At 42.6% G+C, this 21,500-nt stretch overlaps 1 pseudogene; it reads left to right on the top strand.

The window, feature by feature from the left end:
- Positions 1-13,815: 13,815 nt before the first annotated feature.
- Positions 13,816-21,160, top strand: LOC130479437 (hepatoma-derived growth factor-like; annotated as a pseudogene).
- Positions 21,161-21,500: the final 340 nt, after the last annotated feature.

Below are 21,500 nucleotides of genomic sequence, written 5' to 3' on the forward strand. Positions count from 1 at the left end.
TTACCCTACAAACTTCTGCCCTGACCAAGATGGCCCAGGCTAGCCTGATCTTGTCAGATCTCAGAAGCTAAGCAGGGTTGGTCCTGGCTAGTTATTGGATGGGAGACCACCAAGGAATATGCAGAGGAAGGCAATGGCAAACCACCTGTTAGTTTCTTGCCTTGAAACCTCTTCTGGGGTTGCCATAAGTCGGCACTTTACCGACACACACAAACTTCCACTCTTTTGTATTTTATGACCCTCTTAGTCAATATTAACAGGTTCTCTGGGCTCGTGTAAACCATGCCCTCAAAACAAGGATTGGCACAAATAAGAATCTATCAGTGATGGTTGTTAATTCTCAAGGTTTATAAATGAATTTTATGGCATGGATCTATGAATGAGTTCTGCATACCCTAGACAGACTTTGCCATGAAGCACACTTCTGCTAAAACTTCCAACTGTGTGAGATCAATGGTTTTCAGTGGGCCCTAAAGCAAACAGAAGCATTAATGGAAGCAGATATGCACTCCATGGCAGAGGCTATGCATTGTGCACAGAACTCATTCATAGGATCCAAGCCAACGTTAGCATCCACTGTCCATCTATCTGTCCGATTTCCACTATGAATCCTGATCTCTAACAAACAAACTCCTCAGAATAAGGAGTGGCATGGCAGTGAATAAAGATTAGAGAATACGATTAACATTTTAAAAAAGAAACTTGGCATACCTTGGGAAAAAAAAATCAATTTGTCTTTGCAAATGCAGCAATCATACTCTTAAAAACATGTTTTACAGGAAAATGCTGAAGAATCCAGTAGTTCTCACACAACATATTCTCACACTACTTATCACTGACACTCTGCTGTCTTATACAATATAGATTTATCTTCTCCTTGCAAATGACTAGTGAGAGGTCTGAGGAGTACTACATTTTACAGATTTGGCCCATTTGGCCCATTTCTAGGTATTCTAGTCAGAGGGATTCCTTAAGAAAATAACATAAGAAAGGCTAGGCTGGATCAGACCAAGGCCCCTCAAGTCTAGCAGTCTGTTCATACAGTGGCCAACCAGGTGCCTCTAGGAAGCCCACAAACAAGACGAATGCAGCAGCACTATCCTGTACCTAATATAATAGGCATGCCCCTCTGATACTGGAGATGATACGTATGCACCATGACTAGTATTCATTTTGACTAATAGCCATTGATAGCCCCATCCTCCATGAACATGTCTGCTCCCCTCTTAAAGCCTTCCAAGTTGTCAGCCATCACCATATCCTAGGGCAGGGAGTTCCACAAGGGACCATGGCTCAGGGGTAAAGCATCTGCTTTGCATGCTAAAGGTTCCACATTTAATCCTTGGTTGTTCCAGTTAAATGAAAGAATCAAGTAGTAGATGATGCAAAAGATCCCTATCTGAGATTCTGGAGAGCCACTGCCAATCACAGAAGACTGTACTATCATAGACCAGTCATTTGACTCAGTGTAGGACACTTTCATGCCTTCAGTCATTGCTGCTCCCATGCTGTAGTTTTGGGTTGTTGTTTTTTTGACAGAAAAGTTCCTTTGTTGTGAGAGGTTGTGCTGGATAGTGGATGAAGCATTTGGTTTTTCTGTCAGAGACCCATGTTCACACAATTAGCTTGGATTTCTTTTTTTGGATGAACTTATCTCACAAATTTGTTTTGAGAGTCAACAAGATAACATTACAGTGTACTTCGTGTGGTGCTATAGAAACAATATATATAATGACAATTGTTCCATAGGCTTGTATTCTTAAATCTTAATTAAAATGAAACCCACAGAGAGCAAGCTCCACAGGCCTCAGTGGAACTACCCTCTACTTACCGGTAGTATTGTTCTGTCTGGCTTTCAAGGCTGAGGGAAACCAACAAGCATAGCCAGGTACAGACTGTGAGGCCTTTGCTATTGTCAGGCCTGCTAAGGTACCTTTGCTGTTGTCAGACCCTAACCTGAGTGCAAGCTCTTGCCATAAGCAGGCCCCGGGTTGGCTCTGCTTCAAGACCTTGGTTCCCAGACTTACATCCTGTGTACAGTTTTGTTTCCACAGCTGCCCTCATGTTATGTCTCCCTCGCCTGGGAAGTGTTATCTTGGAATTGCTAGTCATGTTTACTTTCTCAAGCCTGCAATGGTTTTTTACTTGTACCTGAATCATGTATCGTCATTACTAGCCTTCTTCTGCTTTTAGCAGTCAGTCTCTTTGATCTGTCTGTTTGCTCCTAATAAAATCTTACTGCTTCAGAGCCATCTGCCTGGATGAGTTTGCTTATGGGATGCTAGGGGCAGACGCCTGAACCTTACACAGACAACCCCACTGCATGTGTGGGGAGGAAGAGTGGGCATGAGTGCTTTGGTCCCACGCCCTTCCTCTACATAATAGCCTGGTTGTCTGCACAGTGCAGCCACATAGACCTTCAGCTGGCAGCATCTAACCCCCTTCCACTGCTTGGTAGGGCAGTGGGGGGAAATGTGAGCTTAATTGCTATCACTCCCATGGCACAACATCACTTCTGGCACAAACCCGGAAGTGACATCATCACGTTCAGATGGCATTCTAGAATTACACTGAAACTCTATGGTACAAGGATAAGAGCTAAGCCCTGAATGAGGTGAGGTAGATGGCAGAACCCAGCCTGACCAGATGAGGCTGACAGTGGCACCCAGGTAGGGTTGCCAGCTTTGGGTTGGGAAAAACCTGAAGATTTGCAAAGCAGAGCCTGAGGAGGGCAGGGTTTGGGGAGGGACTTCAATGCCATAGAGTCCAATTGCCAAAGCAGCCATTTTCTCCAGGTGAACTGATCTCTATTGGCTGGAGATCAGTTGTAATAGCAGGAGATCTCCAGCTAGTACCTGGAGGTTGGCAACCCTAGCCAGGATCAATGTCACACTGACATGCAATGTCACATCTGGCAAACAACTGGAAGTGACATCATTGTGTCAGGGTGACACTCTAGAAATCTTAGTGTGTCATCCCACTGCAATGATAATACTTCTGTTTTTTCACCCAAAGTGACATCATGCCTTGGTACCATGCCAAGGAAGCCCCCTTAATTTTTCACTGCTGGCCCATTAAGCAGTGGTGGAGGTCCTGGCAGGGAGGTACCTCCTGATGTAGTTTGATAAACATCTGCATGCCAGCCTTCTGTTAAAGGGACAGGATCAGGGTCACTTAAAAAGTTGGCAAATGGCTCAATATTTTACTGAGGGTTGAAGCATAAATAAAAGAGCCCAGGTCTAAGAATGTTCACATTTAATTAAGGCTACACGTAATTAAGTGTGGCAATCTGGTGATAAAACCTTTAAGTAATGACTCATAAAGAGATAAAAATGGAGCATGTGTTTAATTAGTCTGCAGCTCTTCAGAGAAACTGGCATAGCTCAGGTGCTAATGAGACATCTGTTGCTGAGGTCACAAGAGAAAGCCAGCAATTCAGTTATTGGGAGTGGGGGATGTTAGTAACTTAGCCAAAACAGATGCACTTGCCAAGATGTGTAGTCTTCATTTTACATGCTTAATATTCTGGATTAGAGATATGCAAGCAACAGTACAATTTATTTTTTATTTTTTGCTGGGAAGCCTAGATATGAAGTATTGTCCAATCACATCACCCCCTTTGGAATATTTAGCTAGCTATATACACATGTAGAAAATTGATTCCTCCCTTCATCTCCATGTATTAGGCCATCAAGAAGGGGGGAAAGCTAGCATCAAGACACTGATGGGCTGAATCTAACGCTTTGATTTGTCCTAATGAGTGCTGCATCAAGTCAGAAAGAGAAGGTATCAGGCAGATACGGACAACCATCTCACCCCAACCCACCACCTCAGTTTGGAATAGGTTCTGACTAGGGTTGTCCCCCCCCCCCCAAAAAAAAGGTAAATTTTGGGTTCAGATTTCTTGGGCCCAATTTTTTTTGGTAAACCCAGAATAAGCGGAATACCTATACCAGTAAAGAAGTACTTCAGCGTTATTTCCAGGTTTACCAAAAAAATGTGGGTCCTTTGTAGTCTATGGGGATTTTTCCGAAGCTCCTGTGGGGACATTTTTAAAAGTAGAGTCCCCAAATTTTCAGCATAGCTTCAAGGGACTCTCCTTGCATGAACCCAGATGTTTGGTGAAGATTAGGTCAGGGGGTCCAATTTTATGAGGCCTAAAAGGAGTCACCCCCTCCTCCATAGAGAAGCAAACTCTAGCATGATTCTCCAAAAAAATCTATGGAAACCAGGGGGGGACCTGGCAACCCTATCCATTGGGATCCTTGACTGATTCCCAACTGCCCCTGCGTCTATCAGCCTCTCCCTTAAACAGAGGTCTCTTGTCAGGTCTTGGATGCCTGTTGATGATGTTACTTCTAGTACCTCCAAGTCTACTTCTAGTTGTGACGGGAGTGGCTCCAACAGCCTTGACAGGTCCTCACAAGGTGGCCTTTCACACACACATTACATGCACACATGGAATTTTGTTTCAGAGGGTACCCATGTTGATCTGTGTAGAACAGCTCGATTTGAGTCCAGTAGCACCTTAGAGACCACAAGATTTTTGGGGAATAAGTTGTTTTGTGATACTTAGGGACCAACAGATTTAACCAGTGAAATTAGAAAAAAAAACTTCAGGAATATTTTGCTTGCCCTCTGGGTGGGTATTTTTGCCTGTTTGTGTATGATGAAGAAGTCAGCTATTATAAACTTCCTAACTGCCCATTATTGTTATACATTTTACTCTGCAGTTTTTAATTATGCCGTTGAATTCTGGCAGATAATTTTTCTTCATCTTCCCAAATTCATAGCAAGCGTTCCCTTTTTGCTTTATTTTATTTTTATTAACGGACTACAAATGAAAAGCATTGTTAAGCAATGTAGCACTGATATGATTAAGCTTCCTTTCTTCCAGACATTTCTTTCACGAATCTTAAGTGCTCAAATCAACTAATGTTTTGAATACGTTACGCTGGAGCTAGAGGATGAAGATTTGATTTATAATTGAAATTGGCATCTGAATGGATATCCTTTCTCTGAACTGTGAAAGACAATCATCTTTCTTAATGATCATTACACTAAGGAATGGTTAACTTGCCATCTTTCCCCATCTCCCTAGGAAATTTATTCCATTTCCATCTCCCTTTTAACCGTATCAACGTGACATTTATGTATTTATACAAAATGGCTGGATTGCGCTTTGCTAATTTTAATGTTATTCTTCCATTGGATTTTCTTTAATGAAGCCGATTGCATTTAGGAATGAATTCTGTCCTCTTCTTTGGAGTGTCACAAGAGTTTGCACATATGACTTTTTTGATCAAGTTTCTGTTGCAGTCATTACAGAAAAAAAAGCTCTGTCCTGTCACATTTTCACAGATTGTATTTATGTGACTGGCCTTTTCCCTTTTTTTTTTGCTGCACAAAATGAGATCATTTTACAAATTTGTGGAAAAAGAGCTAAGAACCATTAAGGAATTGCAATGATGCATATATGCTCACACATTCACACACAAAATGTAAATGTGTGCATGTTTGTATATTTCATACATAGTCACCTTTCTTGCGGATACTCAAAGCAGATTACAGCTAAAAACAATGCAATAAGAACACCATAATGCATACGACCAACATTTACTGCATTGTAATTTAAGCAAAATTAAAGAAGATTACACTAAAGCACAGTAAAATACAGACAATACAGCAGGAGTTACAAAATTGGCAAACAGTGCAATGAAATATAATACATACAGTAAGCAATGTAATAGAGCTGAATAACAAATTAAAAACAAGGCAATATATACAACATAATATATACAGTGTGTGTATATGCATGTAAGTGCATGTGTGTGGAGGAGGGTTGCCAACCTCCGAATTATAACCGATCTCCATAGTACAGAGATCAGTTCCCCTGGAGAAAATGGCAGCTTCAGAGGGCAGACTGTATGGCATTATACCCACTAAGGTTTCTCCCCTCCCCAGTCCAGCCCTCCTTTCCATACAGAAAAATGGATGGGGGAGGCAGGAACCCCTCATCTCCCTGAAATGATGTTCTGACCTCGTTTGGTCGCTCGTTTTTATTTATTTATAGCCATTTCCAAGCAGATGCTGTGTGGCTGCAGGGAACACACATTGGGTTTGGAGAACGTGAACTCAATTAATTAAAAACCAGAAAGTCTCGTTTGGCCCTAACTATTTCCCTGTAAGAAAACCAAAGCAAATTGATTGGCACTCGATAATTTTTTTCATAGCAATATACTTAGAGTTGCCAACTTCCAAGGGATGGCTGGAGATCTCCCGCTATTACAACTTATCTCCCAGAGATAGAGATCAGTTCCCCTGGAGAAAATGGCCACTTTGGCAATTGGACTCTACGGCATTGAAGTCCCTCCCCTCTCCAAACCTCACCCTCCTCAGGCTCCACCCTCAAAATCTCCAGGTATTTCCCAGCTGGCAACCCTAAATATACTCCTTTGAACGAGACACATGTATGGCCATTCCTCAGGCTGGAGACACATAAAAAGAAACAGAACCAAACAGATAGTAGTGCTTGTAGTTTTGGAAAGTCAGGAAAAAATAGACAGCATCCTTTAAATAGCATCTCATATTGCATGAGGCCACACTAACCTAAAAAATGACAGTGGAAGAAACAGGTATGATTTAAATAAAAACTATTTGATCCTTTCTTTCTTAAGTAGGTTCTGGGCTTATTTAGCTTCGCTGTGCTGGTTCTTATGACATGATGAGAAAGGAAAAACAAACAGCCAATATGGCTCCCTCTGGATATAGTAGGCCTAAAGATCAAAAGATGCCTCTAGGACAAGAGATATCAGAGATTTGCTTTCTTGCTTACTTTCTTATCCATGTTTGTCAAAGTCTTTCTTCTGCGGCTGTTGAGTTATCACTGGCAAGGGTGTTTCCTGAATTTTCTTGTAAAGAGAGTCAAGGCCCATGTTTTGCTAGGTGTATTAAAGATTTCTTCTGAAAGGTTCTGCATTAGGGTTGCCAACCTCCAGGTACTGGCTGGAGATCTCCTGCTATTACAACTGATCTCCAGCTGATAGAGATCAGTTCACCTGGAGAAAATGGCAGCTTTGGCAATTGGACTCTATGGCATTGAAGTCCCTCCCCTCCCCAAACCCCGTCCTCCTCAGGCTCTGTCCCAAAAACCTCCTGCCGATGGTGAAGAGGGACCTGGCAACCCTATTCTGCATGCTTTGCTTATAGGCTGTGGCATCAGAGTGATCGCAGTGGATGGTGTTGAACTGGGAAATATGATATTGACACAACATTTAAACCTATAAAGTTCTGCATCTCTTGGCTGGCTACAAAGGTGATCAAGATCAAAATCATCAAAATGGGTGCTGGCATTCTCCTGGAATTAAAACTGATCTCCAGACTACAAAGATCAACTCCCCTGGAGAAAATGGCAGCTTTCCCTTCCCCCAACTCTGCCCTCGACAGACTCCTTCCCCAAATCTCCAGGAATTTCCCAACCTGGTATTGGCAACCTAAATGAGGATGGAGGGATGCATCTCTTTACACATCCATGGAAAGTCTGACACTGCAACTGCCGTCTCTTTTTAAAATCTTATACAATTACCTTGTACAAGAAAAAGAACCATATTTTATTTTTTTTCATTTTCCAAGTGGTTTGATGGCAAGCACATTCATAAAGGAATTCACAAAGGAAAATTGGAATCTAGCCATGTCAACTGAAACTGTGTTTTAAAGAGCCATTTGGCGGGAACCTGTTCTCTGTGGCATCAACCATCACATTAATTGGGCTTATTATTGCAGACCACATGACAGCTAAACTGTTTGTTTTAATTTGGCTAAATGATCCTAAATTTGATCAAGGAACCATTGTGCTCTCATTAAACTGCACACAAGTAGACCCAGATGTAAATTTTATTTCTAAATGGTTTCTTCTCCCATCCATTAAAAAGTATTCTTCGGTATATATGCATATCTTTCCCCAAAGACTTAGGGTTGAAAGGCACTAAAATATCACTTAGCTTTGTCACAAGTACAAAGCAGCTGCACCGCAGAAAAATGCTTAAAGGGAAAACAGCTTTACATGTCTCACGCAACTAAACGAAGCCATGGGGAGGAAAACAAACAAACAAAATATTCTTCCGTGAAAAAAAAGGTAATTGTAGATTTGAATTCTGTGCAGGGGTTATCAGGAACCTTGGGAGACTATGGGAGGTTGGGCATGAGAAAAAGGATGTTGTCAACATGTCAACATCACTTCCGGCTAAAATCTGGAAGTGACGTCACTGACATTCTAGGATTTTGCTGATCCTAGATAAGGCAAAATCCTAGATCATCAGTGACATTACTTCTGGGTTTTAGCTGGAAGTGATGTCAACGTGTTGATGACAGTACCCCATATTTTCTCCCACCACTCATTTGTTCCCCGATGGGGAACAAGGATGCTTCAACAAGGGTTTTACCACCAAAAGTGGGCAAATGGCACCCCTATAACCTAATGGTTGTTCACATTGAAAATAGGGTGAATTGGGGAGTGGGTGAGGAACAATAGGTCCATTTGGCCTGGGTCTCAAGCTGGACTGGGGCCTTGGATTTAGACACTTGTTCCTTTTTTGGCATTCAACAAGTTTCACAATTGGTTGTTATGAACTTTTTGGTGCTTTATTTATTTGAACAAACCAAAGAACATTTAATAAAAGCATAGAATTATGTTCGAATCCTAGAGCATCACATCAGCATCATGCTTCCACCATGATGTCACTTCCAGATATTCACCAGAAATGCCATCACACTGTCAGTATAACACTAGCTTTCTGGGAATTTGCCCCCTCACTGCCCCACCCAGTGGCAACAGGCAACAAAGAGGGAGGCTGGTCGTTCTCCTTAGTAGGGCTTTAAAAACTGGGAGAGGTCTCTGTCTCTCTGCATCTTTGGGAGGACCTGATCTACACTATGAACAAAACTTCATCCGTCAAGTCAAAGGAACTTTAATAGGGAACATTTCCTTCCTACATACATCCTGTTCCAGGTTCCTGTTCCAACTTCTTCCATTTCACAAAGTAGGGAATAAGCTAATAAAAAGGGATTTAAAAAACCAAATCAGAAAAAAACAAATGCATATTCATTATTAAAAAATGGAAAAAAATACAATTGCCCCTACCTCTCCTTCCTGTCTCTCTTCCCCACCACATTTACTACTTAGGTAACTACCAGCCATCCAGCTAATTTGTGGGTTTATTGTCAAGCAGCTTCCATTTTGACTCATATTCCTCTTCCCCTGCATCTTGATGTCAGGATGAGCTGTTCTTTGCCTAGCACACGAGGGTTTCCAAGATGATTTCCAAGATCGATAGCAGAAGCGTAAGGTTAGACCTAGTCACATCATGTGAACTGGAGTAAATTAGGGTATCTTCAGGGGAAGCCATGACTCAACCACTATCTGACCATCAGATCATTAACTGGGGACTCTCAGTGGTGTATCCATGTGCCTTTAGCCACATATAGAGCCTTTTCACATTAGCTTGCTTCAAAGAAAGACCCCCTTGCCAGAGGCTTATCAAATCTAGACTTTGGAATGGCTTGCCAAAGTGTCATGTCCCCACTGTGAATGTCCCTAAACAGATGTTTAATACATATAGGGTTGCCAACCTCCAGGTACCAGCTGGAGATCTCCTGCTATTACAAGTTATCTCCAGCCAATAGAGATCAGTTCACCTGGAGAAAATGGCCGCTTTGCCAATTGGACTCTATGGCATTGAAGTCCCTCCCCTCCCCAAACCCCGCCCTCCTCAGGCTCTGCCCCCAAAACCTCCCACCAGTGGCGAAGAGGGACTTGGCAACCCTATACATGTGAACAGTTCTCCTCTGTATTTCGTATATTTTCAGAATCATGATTTCCTTTAATGTGTCTAGTAGGACACCTGGATATTTTTATCATTGTAACTGTGGAAAAACTACAATGTTTTGCTTTGTAAACGTACAGATTACTGTATAAATGAGGATAATTTCCACCAAGCTCTCCTAAACTCAATTCAAAGCATCCCTATTTTAAAGCAGCAGTACTTGCTTGCTTACTTTATAGCAATTAGAACAGACACCATAATCTTGCTAAGACAGTAGGTATGTGTGTGCATATAGGCTTCTACTTTTGCAATGCTTAAAAAAACACTAAGTTTTGATTCCACAGCTATATAAATTATCACAGAGTTAGAGAAACTGGCTTAAAAAAGTACTTTTTAAAATGCATTTGCTGATTTTCTCTCTCTCAACTTTCTTCCCCAAAGCCTTGGTGTTAAATGTAAATTAGATGTTTTTGCTTGTGGCTAATTGCTGCTCTTAGCCCTGCTGCAGCTGATTTGGATGGGAAATGAGGTATCAGGTTGAACGTAGGGAACATGAAATGTACTCACTTCTACTTTGTTGGTAAGTTTCCTTAAAAAAAAAAAAAAACTTTAGTGCTGACAGGAGAAATGGAGAACAGCAGCAGCAGCCAGGAGTGTATTGGAAGGGGACTGGAGGAAATGGGTTGTGGACTCAGCAATTATGCTTCAAAACCCTGCTTAATGTTGTACTCTGCGGCAATCTGCTCCCGAACTCTAAGAGTGTGGAGAAGCAGGAGGCTGCAGTTATTTAGTAATGAGGAAAGGCACCCTACATGCTCTCATACATATTTTTCTTCCCATTACTTCTCTCAGCCCTGCTATTGAAAACAAACTCCCAGACGAAGGCCTAAAGGACATGTTACATTCAACACGTGATCCTAACACCAGTTCCCTTGGAGGAAATGGAAGCTTCAGAGGGTAGACTCTGGCATGACATCTAGGGTTTTCAATAGGGTTGCCAACCTCCAGGTACTAGCTGGAGATCTTCTGCTATTACAACTGACCTCCAGCTGATAGAGATCAGTTCACCTGGAGAAAATGGCTTCTTTGGCAATTGGACTCAATGGTATTGAAGTTCCTCCCCTCCCCAAATCCCTCCCTCCTCAGGCTCCACCCCAAAGACCCCCTACTGGTGGCAAAGAGGAACCTGGCAACCCTAGGTGTCAACCTACAGGTGGTGGTTGGAGATCTCCTGCTACTACAACTGATCTCCAGGCGATAGAAATCAGTTCCTCTGCAAAAAATGGCCACTTTGGCAATAGGACTCTATGGCATCAACATCTCTCCCCTCTCCAAACCCTGCCCTCCTCAGGCTCCACCCTCAAAATCTCCACATATTTCCCAACCCAGAGCTGGCAACTCTAATTACATCCCTTCCTTCCCCAGGCACCTCTTCCAAAGTCCCAGGAATTTTGCAATTATGAGTTAGCAACTCTGGGCAGCACCCGTACAAAAGCCTAACTTGGCTCACAGTTACCACATTAGGGAAAGAAGGTGCCTCGGTCTGAATTCCTCTAATCAGGGAATTTTAGGAGCTTTCCCCCCCCACATCTATGGTGGTTTGGAGTAGGAGGGTGATACTTAATTTGAAGCAAAGCTTCTTATAGGGTTGCCAACATCCAGGTGGTGCCTGGACATCTCCTGGAATTTCATCTGATCTCCAGACTATAGTGCTCAGTTCTCCTGGAGAAAATGGCAGGTTTGGAGGGCAAACTCTATGGCATTATACCCTGTTGAGGTCCCTCCCCTCCCCAAACCCTGCCCTCCCAGGGTCCACCTCCAAATCTCCAGATATTTCCCTACCAAGAGCTGTCAATACTCTTAAAAGACAAACTGAGAGTGTGAGATGCAGAAAACTGAGTATATAACTCACAACTGCTAGTGGTATAAGTAAAGAATCCTATATGTACTATGGTGGGAGGCTGGAATAAATCTGGAGATGTGAACATTGAGACCTGGGCCAGGAGAGTATCTTACACACACTCCATGGTAGAATGAGGTGCCTTCAGGGCTTGTTTTACCACAAGTTGGGGGTAACACCATGAAATGGTCTTGCTAGGGTTGCCAGCTCCGAGCTAGAAAATACCTGGAGATTTTGGGAGTGGAGCCTGAGAAGGGTGGGGTTTGGGGAGGAGAGGGTCTTCAGTGAGTTGTATTGCTATCAAGTCCACCTTCCAAAGCAACCATTTTCTCCAGGTGAACTGATCTCTGTCACCTGGAGATCAGATGTAATAGCAGGAGATTTCCAGCCACCAGCTGGAGGCTGGCAATCCTAGGTCTGGCCCCTGACAGCCAGGATGGAGTAGTGGTTAAGAGCAGGGGACTCAAATCTGGAGAACTGGATTCGATTCCCCACTCTTCCACATGAAGCCTGCTGGGTTAGTCACATTTCTCTCAGAATGCTCTCAGCCCACTCCCTCTATTCCCCCTCCCCACTCTGAAGATGAGTTTTTTCTTTTTCTTTTTTTTAAACGGCACTGAAATATTGATGTGTCGCTGGAGTGTTGTAACAATAGGCTTAGGAGGTTTTCTGAATTCCCAGCATTCTTATCTTAAAGTAAATCTCTAGAGCTTTCCCTCACAAAATATAAGGTATATCTCTACCACTCTGTGAGGGAAGGGGATAGAAACTTACTTTTTTTGCACTTCCTAAGCCTATTGTTTCAATGCTCCAGTAATATATCTATATTTTAGTGCCTTTAAAGAGGGGGATGCGCTGACACCACTGGTCACACCACCAATGGCAACAGCACCCTCTCCTGATAATCATCATTATTGAAGGCACGTATGGAAGAAAATAAATGGACTCCACAACTGTAAAAATGCAGTGAGAAGGCAGATGTGTGGAAGAACCATGCCCAAGCTGATTTCAGTGCTTGTGGGTTGACTCACAAGGAAATCAGGATTAAGCCCAGAGTGTGGAAAAAACCCCAGTCATAGTTTTCCCAATTAATTTGTTTCTTTTCCACTTACGGTTGCTGTCTCCAGGTGGGGGGCGGAGTTCTCCCTGGATTGTAACTGATCTCTCTGCTACAGAAACCAGTTCCTCTGGAGGAAATGGCTGCTTCAGAAGCCAGACTATGGGCGAAAACGCATGGTCGCTTTAGCCTCCTTTATTCCCTGTTTCAGCCAGGATTCAGCCAGGATCGAACGCACATTCGCCAAAATGCATGCATTCGATCCTGGCTGAATCCTGGCTGAAACAGGGAATAAAGGAGGCTAAAGCGACCATGCGTTTTTGCCCTATGATATCACATCCCTGCTGAGCTTCTGCCCTTCCCCAAATGCCAACCTCCCCAGGCACCATCCCTCAGCTCCAGGAATGTCCCCTGCTGTAGTTAGAAACCCTACACTTTTTTGTTGTTCATGCAAAATTCTGCAGAAGGAACCAGTGGGCTGCATCAAGCCAGTCCTTGCACTGATGAAAAAGGGAGGGGATTCCTTTTGACCTTCCAAAAGAGTACGCTAGGGATCAAGGAACCTGCATAGAGAAAAACTGTGTGAGATAGGGGCTGTAGTAAGGCAGAAAATTTGGAAACAGTGCGTGAAAACAATCAGAATATTGTATGACAAGTAGGACTAATGGGGTCAATTAACACGAAGAAGCAGCAAAATTGATGTGGGGATTTTCAAGCTGAAATGGTGGGCTGGCAAAATTCACTAGCGTTGCTATTCTAATCCTGCATTCTGCTTTAAACAACAGCCTGCCAGGTGCTATTGGGAAGCTCCAGTTCCATCTGAAACAGAATTGCTGTGTTTCCTCTCCAGAGATCTTCTTGAGGCACTTCACATTTGAATAAAATCATAAAAGCAGCATTATAAGAATGGTCCATGTTAGAAACAAGCCAGGGAAATAAGCACAGAACAGCATTCAGCAGCCTAAATTTATATTCATTAAATAGTCCTGAACATAGACACGGACTATAAAAAAAGGCAAAAATTATGGAAACCCTCAATGGAAATCTGGACAAAAGAATATGTTTTGGCCTGGTGCTTAAAGGTTATTAAGGAAGGTGCCAGGTGAGTCTCAAGGGGAAGGGCACACCAAAGGCAAACTGCCTTGTGAAAAAGCCCTATCTCTCATTGCCTTACTTCTGCAGGTTGAGGGTACAGATTTTGCAGAAGTATCTTAACTGATGGGCTGGACAGTGGAAGATAAAGAGTTGGTAGAATGGACAGCACCTCATCAGTGTATGGGAAGGATCACATTTTGGAATGCTCCCCTACGTTAAAAAGTATCGATGAGCAGGACATGTTAAAGGTGAACTTTGAACTGAATCCTAAATATATGTTGTTGGGCATAATACCTTCTCAAGTGAGTCTAATACATAGAGAACTCTTTCAATATGCGATTACTGCTTCCAGAATTTTATACGCAATGTATTGGAAAACTTCCTATGGCTGAATGGATAAACATATTATTTGATTTTGCTTCGATGTCAAAACTAACACTTGATAAAAAGGAATTCAATAGATGCTTTTAAGCTGAAATGGCAACCACTATATGATACTCACATGTTTTAAGTACTTCTGCTTTTCTGTGTGTATAGAGGTTGAATGTTTAATTAGTATTTAGCACTTGAAGATTATAGTTCTAGCTTATTGATATAAAAAGGGTATAAACCTATAGTAACATAATAGCCTCTATTTGACTAGCAATTACTAATGAAGTGCTCCCAACTTCTTTGTTTTATTATGTAATTTAGAACTGTAAATTAATAGTATTAATTAATAATTAGTATTAGAACTTAATAGAGTAAGATTAAAGTTGATTATTATGTAAGTATGTATGTATTATTACATTGACGCTTGGACACAGACATATTTTTTTCTTTTCATTTGATTCCCACCTTCTTTTTTCCCTATTTTCTTTTTCTGTACCCCAATATACAAAATAAAATTATACTTTTTAAAAAATCTCTCGATGAGCTACAAAACCAGTACAGCAAACAAACAGAGGAAATAGAAGAACCCCATTCTTGTCCTAAGCAGGAACTCAAGAGTCTCCCCCTGTCCTTCGGGCCTTCCTTTTATAAAGTTATCCCTACAACACTCTGGGAATTGTGGAGGACCAGGACTCTATGATTACTCCACACACCAGTCTCACCAGCTTTAGATTCAGTGATGGAGAATTCCTAAAAAGAGTAGGTAAAAATAGCCATTCTGGCATCACCTCTGATCTGCCGGCAGGGTGTGGGGGACTGCAAGTGAGACTCAGGCATTCACCTGTGGTGGTGGGTAACAAGGATTCATTTTATCTCATTAATTAGGTGTTAATTTCAACCCCATTAATGAGGTGTTAATTTGTATCTCATTAATGAGGTGCAAATTGCAAGGAATTTGGCATCAATTATCCCAGTAGGAACACTTTTTAACTGTGAATGGGTGGCATACCCTCTGCTCAAATGTAAACTATAAGTGTAATCTAAGCCACAACATACCCCTTTTGCTATACTTAACAGCTGCTCTGTGTTTTTATTTCAATTTTCACAGATATTTTTGGGACAACCAGTTATTTTTGTTTGCCTGCGTAGTTTGATAGTCAGCCTACAGTACACATATTCATAGAAAAGGCAGTAGAAAGAATTATTTACATCTATCAATTTTTTGTCTTTGGAACACTGCTGGAGTTAACAACAGCATGTATAATCCTTAAATTTAAAGTAATTATTTCCACTGCTTCCTCCCACTCTTACATTATCATGGTTGGGAATAGCTTCATTTTAGAGCGAAAACATTGCAGCGTGAGTTGACCTACTCATTTGCTAGCATTGGTTTCTATGTTTAGTCCCTTCATTTATGCCCCACTTTCCTCCCCAATGGGGACCCAAAGTGACAACATTCTTCTTTCCTCAATTTTATCCTCACGACAACTCTGTGAGGTAGGTTAGGCTGAGCATGTGTGACTTACCCAGGATTGCCCAGCAAGCTTTCATGGCAGAGTGGAGATTTGAACCTGGGTCTTCCAGATTGTAGTGTGAAACTCTATACCACACTGGCTTTCATGGGGTGGTTGCTGTGAACAGTAAGAAGCAGACAGTTGTGAGGGAATCATACAAGTTGCATGCTTGCTAGTTAGCTTGATGGTTGCTGCTGGTCCTGGCTTCATTGAGACCTCCCTCAAAAGCCAAAATAATTCTGTTAAGGGTTCTGCCCCTCCCCCTGCCTTTTACTGACAGAAACCAAAGCTTGAAGGCTTGCAGTTATGTCTAGTTGCCTAGCAACAGCCATATATTTGTTTCTTAAAACTACAGGGGCTGCTTCTATTATTGGGGGGGGGGGTTAACCCCCCCAACTTTAAACATTCTTCTTTTGCAAACTTGGAGATTTTCTGAGGTTTGTAGAAGTTTTATGTTATCTGTTTGTGTCTCCACTCTCCAGGTTTAACTTCCCATAGATTTGACCATGTTGACAATTAGGTTGATGTCATGATCTTTATCTCACATTTTTCATGCTTGTGATTTTTGAGAGTTAACATGATGCTGAAAGTTCTGTGATCAAAGCTCCCAAGGTGCCTCCCCACTTTCAATATAGCAGTCATGCGGGGCTCCAGCTTGCCTTGGGATTGTGGCATGGAGCAGAGGTAGTGGAACCCTTCTCCCTATGTTATTGTCCTTACCTAAAATAACCTCATGGACCCACTATTTACCCAATTGCAAGAAACATCGGCAACATGTGAGAACTGATGATTTCCTAGTGGGTCAAATAGCAGATCCATGGGCTGTTTCAAGAATGCCTGGAGGGAAAGGGACAAATCCCACTCTTTCCTCTCTATGCTCCCAAGCCAAACCAAGTCTCTGTGTAGCACCATTTGCAGAGAAATAGAAGTTTGAGACCTCTGACCTTGAAACTTGCAGCGACACATCTAGTCAGGCTTTCATAATGCCATTTTAAGCAGAGTTATGCCTTTCTAAGTCAATTGAAGTCAGTTGGCTTAGAAGGGTGGAATTCTGCTTAACACGGCACTGTAAGTCTTGCTTCCAAGTAAACATGCATCAGACCAAGCTTTTGACTTTTAATAGCCAAAGCATAGTAGGACAAGCTGATTTCTTTAAGCGCTATTTTAGTAATACGTTTTGCTGCACTGAGCATATCATCTTTTGGATTTTAGTGCATCCTCCAATAACAGCCACAGGATTTATAGACAAAGTAATGCCCCAAATCTGAATAGTTTACAACTGGACTCATGTACCTTTAATGTTTTCCACTATGCGACTGAGCAAGCAAACAATGGATGATGTGACTCTTCCCAGCCTGTTACCTCCTCTTATACCAATTTATTTTGTGCCCCTGAATCTTCAAATCCACAATTTCCTCCCCAATTGTACTGTGGTCCTGATATGTTCCTAGTTGATACAGTAATGGAGCACCTGCAATGTCTGCCTTTCTTCTTGTCAAATCATTAAGTTATAGAAACTGATCTCTGAAGCAAGTGGATGTTGACTGACAATCATTGGCAAGCAGTACTTTTTCATGTGAACTGTCAAACATTCACCAATGAAAAGTCCGTTTCTCTAAGTCTGCTATCATAGAAGTGCATGTTCAGCCGGAGTAAGGCTATTGTAAACCCTTGGATTTGTAAAATTAAGCCTTTTCCCCTTCAGCACTTCGAACTCTTGAGTATAATAATACTGAAAGGGAAACAGTGTGGAAACAACCAGTGAGGAAAATGTCACTGCTTCAGGAAGATCAGATAAGAGATCATGATAGTGCAAAGAAGCAAGTATTTGAAGGCTGGTCTTCAGGGGATGGTGTTCTGAACTGAACTAATGTTAGTGAATTTTTTTTTGTCAGAATGGTTTGTGTATCTAAGTTTAGAGGAATAAACCTGTGAAAAAATGGTCTGTTGAAATGGTGTGAGCATCCAACTTTTCAGTGCAGATTCTTGAAGCAGGTCCTTAGACATTCTCAAACAGGACCAATAAGATATGTAAAAAAAGGCACTCTCCAAAATGAATGCTGTTCTTAAAGAGTACAGCTGAGTTGTACAATAATTCAAGGTGGGATGGACAAGAGAGTGCTCTTGAACTTGTGATTCCAGCACAGAACCACTGGGTTGGATCCAACCAGCTTTTCCATTGGTGAAAAAGGGAGAAACAGGTCCCCTTTGACCACCCAAAAAGTTTGTTGGGGAACATGGGAACAGGATGGACAAAAGACATATGGGATAGGGATTCCAGTAAAGAGGGGAATTAAATGAGTTTGAGTGAAAAAGCTGATTGGATCCAATCCATTAACATATGTGCCTGGCTGTTTTCAGCTCAACAAAGTGAGTAGAACAGAAAAGTAAGGAGAACAGAAAAGTGAGTAGAACAGAAAATGAGGTGAACAGAAACAATGCCTCTAGTCTTATTGAAAGATTTGGTTTCTCTTGAAATTTGTCAGATTTTTTTCTTGAGGAAGCCCTCCCAAGTTTACCTTGCATTTTGTTGTAGGCAAAATTTCAATAGAAATGCTAGGCCTCAATATCAGTAACTTTTTGGGCTGGATCCAGACTAAATTGGGAATTTCCACCAATTCCTCCCAAGGTCCCCTATCCACCACGAGCAGCATTTTGTGGAGATCAGTGGGTTGCAGTGGGAGGCAGGAAATTTCCATCTTGCTAATGGAAAATTTAGGTAGGATCCAATCCTTTAAAAGCTTTGATAGAGATGCTGAGAAATTAGTATTTGTTTGGTTTGAGTATAAGCTTCAGCCATTTGGGAAACTCAAAGACAGACAAACTTCCCATCTGCTGAATTTCTGTCTAGATTGGGTGGTAAATTCAAGCAAGATAAATATTCCCCTTCATCTCCCAAATTACCACAATTTACCTACCCAGTTAATGGGGCATGGTGGTAACTGAAGGCAGATGAGAGAAGAGAACATTCTTGCAGCATCATTCCTTCATCTTTCTTTATGCCTCTCCTTCCTGAATACCTAACATTAGCTATTGGGAATTCTGGCCACTACAATTCCCAGAATGTATTCAGTGAAAAGATGGAGGGACATCTGCCAGAATGTTCTCCATTTCCATCATTGCTTTACATTCCTCTCCAGCAGTAGGGTAGAAAAGATGGTTGGGTGGAAGAGCTAAGGGAGAGTCCACGAGGCACAGAGCTCCACGGTATTCCTTATGACCTTATTGGGTGTGCTGTGGCATAGCCAAGCTACTCCAAGAGCTCATATTCTGGCTTGATGAAAATAAACTTTTTGACTATCCTCAAATAGCTCAGTTAGTTTTAGCTGTAATCTGATGAGAATCGAGGAAAAGGAACATGTCCATCTCTCTGCACTGCCCAATTATGGTTATTTCACTTCCAGAAGTATAAATAAAAGTTGAAAGCATAAATAAAATCAACTGAACAAAACACAGTTTGGAGTCTGAGATGGTTTGCCTTAGGTCTTCAGGAACAAATTAACACCACAATGTGACATCCTGGTCCCAGGAGAGCTGTGCTCACAGAAAAGGTCTATTTTTCCTCATAGGCCACCTGCAGGCCAAAGCAGAGGAAGAAGTTGCTGAGAGTGCAGCTCGGAACATTCTAAAGAAGTGTGTGTTTGTGTGTGAGGAGTGGAAGAATGACCAAATTGTGCTTCCATTGTTGAAAGTGGAGCCTTGGTATCTCCAGACATGGAGACAACCCACACATAGTGCCTCTGCTTTGGGTTGGGGCAGAACTAGGCATTGTGTGATGCCACAATGCCAGTGCCAGTTGTGGAGCCACAAGTGATGTCACGTGTCATCACGACTTGCTAGCTTTCTTCAAAATTGCTAGGGCTGCTAGGGCATTGTGGTGACACATGACACCAATTCCAGTTACATGTCCAGCAATGAGGACCCCCCTCCCCATCTTTCTCCCACTGCTGCATTGGGCACCATCAGGAATCGAAAGGCTGAGGGCAGAGCCTGTCAGCCTAGCCATGACTTAGCTCTAAATGATCAAAGCAAGTGCCGGAAGCAAGATGATGCCTTTTCAGTCACCTGCTTGTTTTGAAAGTCCAAAGCCTATCTCAGTGGCACCATTCCTGACCTTTGACCCTCAGCATGGCAAAGTTGGATTTTTAAACTGATTTGTCAGTTAGATACATTGAAGGTGAAGATTTCTCTTTCTTTCAATATAATAAAGATGGCTCTATTGGTTGCTCTAGATCACTTCTTTATTGTGACCAGAGCTCTTCATTAGATTCCAAATGCTGTCCTGCATCTCTTGTGTCACATTTGGCAACATTTTGCCCTACCTGGGATTAGCACACTGAGATCAGCAGGAATTCTCAGTTTATGTTTTGCTGGCTTGGGAGAGAGCTGGTGATGCTGCCTGGCATACCTGAGGTGTACAGGTGATAAAAAGGAACCATATTGTTCTCAAACTTGGTGCCAGGGTAGGGTTGCCAACCTCCAGGTACTAGCTGGAGATCTCCTGCTATTACAACTGATCTTCAGCTGATAGAGATCAGTTCCCCTGGAGAAAATGGTCACTTTGGCAATTGGACTCTATGGCATTGAAGTCCCTCCCCTCCCAAACCCTGCCCTCCTCAGGCTCCACCCCAAAAATCTCAAATTATTTCTCAACCCAGAAATGGCAACTCTATGCCAGGGTGGAGTTGTCCTTTTAAAGGAGAAAGATGAAAATAGCTTCCTAGCCATGCAGTAGTTAACATACTATGGTAAACTGAGGTACAAACAATAAATCAGAATTTAGATGGCAGATCAGTTAATAAAGTTGTGCTTTATATTATCCCAGTGTAATTGTTTTATGCTTTTATTCTGTGGTGAAGAGACATTCTATAGTTTCACTTCCTGTGCCCAAAACTTGTGCTTTTGAGAAATGCCAACAAGCGGAAGGGGTTCAGCGAAGGCCTGTGGGAGACTGAGAACAACCCAGCAGTCAAGGCCTCGGGGTACCAGCCCACCCCAAAGAAAAGCTCCCAGGAGGCAGCAGAGGAACCTGAAAGCCAGTGGAAGCCAGAAGTCCCAGGAGAGAAGAAGAGCAGCCTGGAAGGAAGCAGCGACGAGGAGGGCAGCCTGGTGATCGACGAGCAGTCCAAGGAGAAGAACAAGAAGCAAGAGGAAAGCGAAGGAGGAGGAGGAGGTGGCGGCCTGGGAGGAGGGCTCCTCCCCAAAGCGTGCCAAGGAAATGGAGGATGAGGATGCAGTGGAGAAGACGGAAAGTGAAGATGCCTCAAAGCAGAAAAGTGGCCTCCCCGCAGTGGGCCAGGGTCAGAACAGGCCCCTTTCTGTCATACCGGGGGCAAAGGAAGGGGGGAAGGAGAACGCTGCCGCGGAGGAGGAAATCAGAGATCACCAGGAGAGCCCATAGCCAGCTGATGCTCACTGCTGTTCTGGCCTGACCGCTGGTTTTTTTGGTACTAAGAACCAGATTTTGCCCCCGCCTTGCTGCTTCTGCAGTTGGCGGGAGGGGAGTCGAGATCCACCTTTCAATAAGAAATTGGTCCCAGCCAGCCGACCTGCATCTCACCTGGCCATTTTGCAGGGCCCACGTGCTTGAGACAGAAATTTCTAGGGGGTTGGGAGTGCTGATTTGCCACTTTGAAATAAAAGCAACTGAATGCCTTTAAAAAAAAGAGAGAGAGAAATACCATTTATTGAAATTAAATTCTGTATTCAGACTGGGGATTGGAAGTTGGTTCATTTCTTTG

The sequence above is a fragment of the Euleptes europaea genome, chromosome 6 (genome assembly GCF_029931775.1).
Source record: "Euleptes europaea isolate rEulEur1 chromosome 6, rEulEur1.hap1, whole genome shotgun sequence".
In the NCBI taxonomy this organism is placed as follows: Eukaryota; Metazoa; Chordata; class Lepidosauria; order Squamata; family Sphaerodactylidae; genus Euleptes; species Euleptes europaea.